This window comes from Meleagris gallopavo, chromosome 2 (genome assembly GCF_000146605.3).
Source record: "Meleagris gallopavo isolate NT-WF06-2002-E0010 breed Aviagen turkey brand Nicholas breeding stock chromosome 2, Turkey_5.1, whole genome shotgun sequence".
Classification (NCBI taxonomy): Eukaryota; Metazoa; Chordata; class Aves; order Galliformes; family Phasianidae; genus Meleagris; species Meleagris gallopavo.
The window spans coordinates 37620204-37629250 of record NC_015012.2 but is presented as its reverse complement, the minus strand read 5'-3'; positions in this window follow the sequence as shown (position 1 = coordinate 37629250).

The window sequence follows — 9047 nt, the reverse complement described above, 5'->3', positions numbered from 1 at the left end:
CCTTTAATAAGAGGAGGGAAGGAAGAGCCAAAATAAGCTGAAAGCTACAGCATTAAAATAAAGCAAGAGAAATCCAAATCAGAAAGATGTGACACTGGGAGAAAGTTCTTTTCATAGACCACAGTATAGAAATGCTTAATATCAGTGAAGCCAAACATTTAGTATGTATCATCATGCACAACACATATGAAAAAAAATTAATTAACTTTCCTGTGTTCCATTCTGGTTCTCTGTTTCTCCTTGTAATCAAACACAGATTAACTAATGAAGAATACATAGCCTGCAAGGTATTTCTTCTACAAACAATACATTCCATTTCGATTCGTTAATGAGTTTTGGATGCACTGAATTTTATCGGCAGATTTACTTCTGGTCCCCAACACTTGCTTGCACTGTTGCAGGCAAGAATTATATTCTAACGACAGACCTTTTTCGAAAAGAAATCTTTTGTGTGGTGCAGCAGCTGTACAAAAGCCTTTGTATTTTATTGTCAAACTAGACATGGTAAAAATGTAACAGCAATGAAATAGAAGATGTTAGAACTATATAAAAACAATTTATTTGTCTCCACTGACTAGTAATATTGAAATATATTTTAATACCCAGTAATATTAGATTTTTCTGTTTCCTTCTTCCTTCTCTATGCACTGCCCAGAAAAACAAACAAATGAAAACAAATAAACAAACAAAAAAAACCCACTTCCGTTTACATAGTAAACAGAAAGTAAAGTAATTGTCATTGTGGCAATATTTCTGATAATTGTTAATTAAAACCTAAAAGTAGCTTCACCAGAATGTAAGAGGAGGAAGAAAGCACACAAAACAGGTCACAGGCTCAGCTAAACAGATAGTCTTCAGTAAGTGTGTATGCTGTCTGTTCCTTCTTTGCTCAGCACTGCATAGCAGCAAAAACACTCATTGGACCTTGGGAGATCATTAATGGAAGGACAGCTTGAAACATATGCTTAGTGTTTAATTTATTTGATTTTCCTGTTTATGAAAATATAGATTTAATTTTGAGGAGTGTGTAGAAGTGGGGTTTAGACAGAAGCATGAAGTTAATAGTTTAAACAAAGAGGTGGGGAAGGTAGGGAAAATTATAATGCAACATCAAATCACAATACTCCATTGGCAATGCTCAAAAGGGTTGCAAATATTAGGTCCCAACCTCATCTTTCTGAAGTATTTTGTCAATTTCTTAAGATGAAGTATGAGAGATCAGAAGAGAAAGTTGGCATTGTGAGAAATGTTTTGTTTTTTTTTTCCCCTCTGGAAATTGAATTTTTCATTTTCTTTATTCTCAGCTCCCAAGAAGACTAAAGACTTGTTTGAAGGACAGCAGCATGGATTCTGGGAAAGAGATTTCAGGAGGAAGGAGAGGGATTGAACTTCTAGCATATGTTGTCAGTTTCCTTCACGTTTCTTATGAGCTGGACGGGATAGGATCAGTTCACTGATACATTTTCTGCCATAACAGTGAGAAAAAAAAAATAGGTTCTTTCTTTCTTCCTTCCTTCCTTCCTTTTGATACTACTAGATAAAAATCAATCAGCCCAGTAGCATAAAATCCCCTCATATTAAAGCTATCTTGCTTCACAGACCTTCTTCTCTTCTCCTGTGATGTTCTTTTTATCCCAGTGTATTTTTTCAGAGGAAAGTGTAAAATTTGGCCTCAGCCAAATGGTAATTTTTTTCAAATCTTAAAGTATCTCACATAATTCAAGTTTTATAAAGATGCGTTTTAAGCGACAAATTGGTCCTTTTGTACTTCTGATAGGTTTGCTAGGTTGATTGAGAGTCAGTGGGTGAAAATAGGACTCAAATTCAGTGTTGATTGATGAGTCAGATGACACAGTTGAGAAAAAGTAGGGCACAGCAGCTTGTGTTCCCTCTAAGTGGATAAAAATAAAGGACTAGATTTTCAAAAGATTCAGGTCACTGAAGTGGGCTTTGGTATTCATTATAGCAGGTGCATGTGGCAGTAGTATCCGTGGGCTGTTTCAGGCATTGGTTCAGTGACACAATGAATCACAATTCTTAAAATTTAACTCTGCTGAGACAGAATTACCTGGAAAATCGATCTGTCCAAATAGCATGGCTAACTAGAAGTATCGTAGATTAGATGGTTTTGCTTTGTGCTTCCTCATGGTAACTCCTAGCATGCTAACATTGTGTTTCCTCATGGTTTCCTCTGCTTACTATAATGTAATAATGTGGGCCTTCAGCTGTGAGAAATAAAGACCAAAGCTCATGTCTGGCATTCTATGTCGCACTCCCAGTGCACTGTTATCAGTACTGACCACATGAAGAGAAGGATTTGTACTGCAGTCATGGGTAGGGAAGGGTGTCTGCTTCACCACTGCCTTCCAACATGTGCTGGCTGTAAAGGCAAGAGGGTTGCCTGTGTTCTCCATCCAGCTAGCACTTGTAGGAAAATACTGGAGTTTGTGCTAGCCTTCAGATCAAACTTCTTCGAGCTGTAGGATCCATCCAGCACAGGGAAGACCCAAGGTCAGACATGAGTGCTCCTTTGGTGTACCTTGTTTTCAGGTAGCTGAGAACCTAGACTAGAGACTAGCTGTAAAATGGATCTCACATCAGGACTTCCATTGAAATAAGTCAAAAGCTAGTTACTGAAAACCCAAGCTGCTGTATATCCTATCTCTCAGTTATAGGAGAGAGCAAGCTTTCCCTGTAGTTCCTCCTTCCAGGGTCCCTTACTTCTTGGTCTGCATCAAGGAAACATCTGAAAGCCATCCTAAGGACCTGCACTGTGGTCTATGTAAAATGTACACACAAAAGCAGTCACATGCACTGCCAGTCTCTCCTTCTACAGCAAAGTAATGTGGCCTGGAGGTGATGCATAGTTACAAGAAGTTCTCATGTAGGCCAGGGACAGTCAAGGACACACAGCAGTTCCCTGTTACAAATGACAGTAGTTTCAAAAACTGCCCAGTGCAAAGTGAAAGGCCAGTTGGTGTCCTGAACTAAGCTTTGGCACGCCGTCTCCAGTGCATGAGGAGATCCAAACATGCATACTCTTCAGTCAGCACTAATTACCTAGGTCAGGGAGGCCTCGGAGAGCTGTGCTGTGTATACACCTGGAGTGTCAGGGAATCAAAGGGAGTTGAAGCTGAAAGCCATTCTGGCAAGTTAACGTGACCTTTCTGTGAATGGGAGCGAGGGCATGCTACTTGTCAGAGAAAACATCACTGCGCAGCATGCAGGTGCACTTCTGTGAATCCCAAAGTAATTGCACGTCCTACTCAGCTGGATGCATATAACTGTTTATATGAATACACAAACTCTGAGGCAATACAGACTGAATTAGAACAGGATTTACCAGTACTCACCAATGACAGTATTACAGTGAGAGACTGTGACTGGGCCTCAACAACTGACCGCAAATGGAAAACAAGGAAATAAGGTGTAACTACCGAATAAAGTAATGACAGACAGGCTGGTCAGTGCATAACCCTTTCTGGGGATGAGTGTTTTGAAAATGACAGAGAAAGCTGGTGGGCTTTCTGTCACCATCACTTCTCAGGCACCCAAGAACCAGGACAACATCTTTAAGACAAACCCAATTTCAGTCCAGGAGGTGATAAGATCAGGAGGAACAGCAGCTGTTTGAATCCACCTCACCTCAACTACTATGTTCTTTTTTTTTTTTTTTTTACACCATAACCATCTTTAACACCAGGCTTGGAAGACGGGGGAGGAAGTACAGAAAATTCTACAGTGCAGAAGGAAGAGAAATAAAATATTTTATGAGCCCTTATTTTCAGTACTACTGAAAACTAGTACTACTAACTACTTTTTTCCCCTCCTTCCAGAATCTTGAACAGAAATTAAAAAGACTGATTTTGCCTGCTGACTGCCACAGGATTTAGGAGGACAAGGTCACTTTATTTAAAACATTAAATTTTATTTAATGTAGGTCATGTTGACATCCTGAATTCTCAGCCCATTACGTTCCTTTAGCATTAACACAATCCTACAAATCACAGATAATTACCTTTTTTACCAAGACATAGCACAATTTATGACATAAGTAACAATGAAAAGCCTGAGAAAGCACACTATGATTTACATATTTTTCTTTACGTGTGCAGCCCTTGTACCCATTGGTCCCACACCTCTTAAGAGCGACCAAGTTGCTTTCTGGATGACATCAGGATAAATTTGACTGCAAGTCTATGCACGAGATTACTTTTTCCATGACATCTCATTAAAACCATTAAGTATCAGCTGTATTGCTTGCACACTGACATCACAGGTTATATATGAATCCTTACTGCAACTCTAAAGGAAATTACATTTACTCTGAACAAGGCATGACTCACTTGAGAAAGAATTTGTGCCTGACTATGCATATAAACTTTCTTGATTCTAAATACTACTACTTCATGATGTAAACTTTCCCCTAAATATAACCCCCTAGCCCCCAACCATGTGCATTCATTCTTTTACTATCACAGTTCACTGGTCTTAATCTCTATGGACAGTGTTGCTCAATTAAGTTAACAGGATAAAATGACTTTTCTGAGGCTGCCACAAAAACACAAGCCTTCTCTTCTCCCTTTCAAGTGGAATATAACCAGGCAGGATATTGGAAATGGTACAGACACACACTTTGCTGTCTCTTTAACTTCCACTGCAATATTTCTTCTGTCACCAGGTTGCTCGGTGATAAATTTTAAAGACCTAAATATGTCTGTACTCTCTTATCACATCTCCATCCTCCTGCTGCATTAAGATAGGACTGAATCCCCTCTTCAAAGACTGCTTTTTCCTATAACGTCAGATTGTGTTGTTTCAATTTTTATAAGGTTCACATGGTTTGACCCAAATCTAAATGATTCCTTTTAGCCAAAATAGAACACCTTACCCATCTGATACACAACAAATGGTAACCCATCTGACACACAACACATGGTAACCCATCTGACAGCTTCTCAGCTGCATTTGTGTTGGTGTCTGTGAGGACACGATTCCTACAAATTGACATCTCACATGCCCACAAGGACATAACATTCAATCAGAGCCACTGGATGACCTTATATTAACATTTTGCAAAAGCTCACAAATGGAGTGTTCAGAAACAAAGGTTAAGGATACATTTTCTTCTACAAGAACAGGAAATAAATTATGCTCCAGCCTTCATTTAACAGACATGGTAAATTATGAAGGATTTTCCTTTTTCCTTGGAACAATTAAATGTGGCGGAATCCTTAATGCAAGTAGATTCAGTGAATCTTACATTTATGTTTATCTTTCTTCACATATATTTAATTTAGGACTGATAAGAGAGACTTTCAACTTGATATAACCGCTGAATTCACACTCTTGTTGCCAAATTTGAAGAAAAACCCTGGAGGACAAATCAGAATTGTTGCTGTTCAGTATTCAACAAGCTTAGATACTATTTCATGTTTTCACAAGTAACAGGTTACTGGCTCCCACACTGCCCGGGCTCATCCTGCTCACCACCACCACCACCATCACCACCACCACCACCTCTGCTCAATGTACTGTGAGCTTGTGCAGTAGGTATGCCAGAGCAGAACAGGAGTGTCAGGATTGTTACTGCTGAGTAGCTGATTTTAGTTATTTAAGGTTCTTCAGCACAAGTATTTAGACTTTTATTTGAGATGAAGGATATTTTCTTGTTAGACATGACAAAATGGAGAAGTTTGTAATGTTCCTTTGAGATTAGCTCTTTTGCAACAAAAAACACCTTTCAGTCAACTTGAAATTCTCTGTATATTTGGATCCCTTTCAATTCCCTTACTCAGATGATGAAAGTAGCTTATAGTTTTGTCATGAATAATTGTGCCCAGTGTGGTTCTTTCCCTTTCCCCAGACTCACCCGTCTCAGGGTGTAGAGCTCAACAATGAGAGCAGCAACACTCCAGCTTTCAATCTCTTTGCCATTTGCCATTCAGTAGAGGCCAGTCACTAGAAGAAAGGCCAGTGTACAATGGCCCTTCTCCAGTTCACTGTCTGCCACCAGGCTGTCATCTCCTCCCTGCCTACCATCATCTCCGGTTTTTGGTGTTTGGAGCACTTCAGATTTTCAATGGAAATGTGTCAGTAAGGAAAGATTTATTTACTAAATGTAAAAGCTCAAAGAAAACTAGGCTGTGTTTAACCCTCCTTATTTTGATTTCATCTCTCCTAATGGAAAACGTCAGTGATTCACACCGCTCAGAGAAGACCTTACTTTTGTGCATGTGAGAGAGGATTTTCTCAGCAAAGTTTAGTAGACTGTGTACTATGCAAGAGAAGATGCTACCTGAGTGATGTGACAGGGAGTCGTCACATCTCCCTCAGTAGCACAGTTAGAGCTGACTACTACCTGTCTCTGTGGTTTTCTAGCACTCAAGAAAACAAATACAGTTTCTGTCTAAGTTGCATTTGTGAAATAGGATACTTGTCCTCTTTTCTCCTCTTCCCCATGAGTTCCCTCAAAGGACAAGCAGCCTGAACCTGCATTTTCTGTAGCTCAGAACTGAGTGTCGTGCAATAAGAGAGCACCAGTACCTACCAGTTGCAGGTTTCCTCACTTTGCTAGCAGCTGGACTCATTCAGTTGGGAGCCCAGCCATCACTGGGGTTAGCTAGTGGATGAGTGATGGAATTATGGGGTTTGTTTTATTAACTGGATCAATGGCTTATGATAAGGGATGATAGCAACAGAATGAAATGCTGCTGTAAAAAAGACTGATCTGTAATAGATTTCTCCAGAATTTCATTCACTCTTGCTGAGGCATTGTGTGTCTTTTTGTTATACAGTACATAATACTGAATTCAGCACACTCAATCCCTCACTAGCTTGATCTACAAAAGTGATGTGAAAATGGACATAACATACTCTAATAAAACTGAAATGACATATTTGCATTCATGTGTAGCATTACTGTGGTAAATTGCTGACAATATTATCCAGCTAAACTTGGGCAACTGAACACTATGACTCTTTTCTTTCTGCATATCTATCCTGATGAAATCTGTAATGTAATCATCAGGTATGTTAAGGGCTTTAGTTTAAAGCACAAACTTAAACAATGGTGGCTAGAAGTCAGACACTTGCTTTGGAAGCAAGAACATGAATGCTTGAGTGGCAAAGTTGTGCTGCCCTGCTGTTGTCCCCCAGCCTATGCCTTCAAAAACATTCTGGAGGAAAAAATCCTTGAGTTACAAGGGCAGCGCAGGTTTGGTTTGGCAGAGTCCTGCACCTCCCTCTAGCCCAGCAAGCCTGCAAGTGTGAGAGGTTTCTAAAAATGGAGAATGACTGACTCATAAAAATGGAAAACAGAAGGAGGCCCATGAATAAAACTGTTCGGCTACCCACCACAGCTTCTTATAACCACTGAAGAGAGGTGTGTTCATAGGCTTCCAATCTTTAAGCAAATATTTGGCCTGAAGGCTGAGAAAATACTGTTTTATAGTAAAGAGACATCCATTCCCTGTCAAGCATGCAATGTACCTACAAGATGTTGCTATAAATTAGATCATATTATGAAACCTATTGTATCGGACGAACTGGGAACACTTCATCAAAATGGAGGCCAGTATGTCACAAGTTTCATTTTAAATGGCTTTTCTGTTATATATTGACATACTGGTCACTTGGACATGGAGGGGACAAGTGATTAATTGGACAGAATCAGCCAAGCATACCAAATAGGTTAACGAAGTTCCTTGACCTCTTTTTCTATAACAATGCTTAAATGCATGTTGTCCTAGTGCACTACAATAATACATTTGTTTAGAACAGCCCCTTCCAAAGCTTGTCTGCATTACACTATTATTTCAAGCAGTATTCATTATTAATTGTCATTGGTTTTGATTTAGGTAGCCTTTTTCCTACACACCACTGTTTTACAGCAAAAAATGATCCTTGAAAGATACACTGCCGATGATGAAAGACACTGAAGTGATGGTGTAAGGATGTGTCCATAGGGCTCACTCCCTGGCTGTGTGATGGAATGAGCACTCAGAAGGTGTACACACAAGCACTGCACACATACATCTGTAGGCTGAAGCACACCTGCACTCCTGGCACCTGATCTGCTTGGCTTCTCACGTATGTACTGCCCACAGCATCCAAAGGCACACTTTGTCCAAGCCTTCAAGCTCTGTGCTTTCAGAATGCCACTGCGAGTACGCAAAAAGAAGGGGTGCAAGGTGCTGGCACAACTAAGCTGTAGGCAACAGTGGTGTGGCCTGCTGGGCATGGCCATGGGACCTCCTCTGCCTCCTTTATCAGAAGCTGCCTTCAGCACTCTTGGGGTACACCAGAGGGGCAAGCGTGTGCTGTGTCTTTTCATGTGGGTAAACTTCTTTGAGGGCTGTGAGGCAGGTGCCTATCTAAGATGTGTACCTTTCTCCTGAAATGTTCCTTTTTTAGTGTCTGATCTAGCGGTTGGCAGCCCTGCCCATGGCAGGAGGAATAACTAGATGATCTTTTCAGGTCTCTTTCAATCCAAGCCATTCTGTGATTCTATGAATCTTAAGAAATTTCATTTTGGACCATCACAGAGGGCTGGATGGACTTGTGTATTCGTACTTGTGTGTGTTTGTATTTGCTGTGAGCACCACTCTGAACAATAGCCACACACTTCTTGCTATTAAAAGAGTGAGGATTTTCGGGAATGAAGCACAGAATCGGAGCAGTTCAGCCTGGATGTGGCTTCTGTAGGTTCCCTGCTTCACACCTCAGCCCAAAGGTGCCCATTTTTACGTTCTGGCTCTCACGGAGGCCATCAGCTTCTGCTGCCAGAACTACTTGGTGAACCCATCGCACAAGCGAACAGCAGCTCCGCGTCCTGCTTCAGAGTAGCAGCTCTGTGGCATCACTCCCTCCTGCTTTTGCTGAGCGCCTTCTGAAAGGTGCGGGGAAAGCTTTCGCTGGCGTCCGTGTTCCACAGCGAGGCGGGTGGACCTCCCGCACTCCTGCGCACAAAGGGGAGGATACACGCCCTGCCCGGCTTCCCCGGCCGCCCCGCCCCAGCGGGTTGCACCGGGACTACCGCCCAGCGT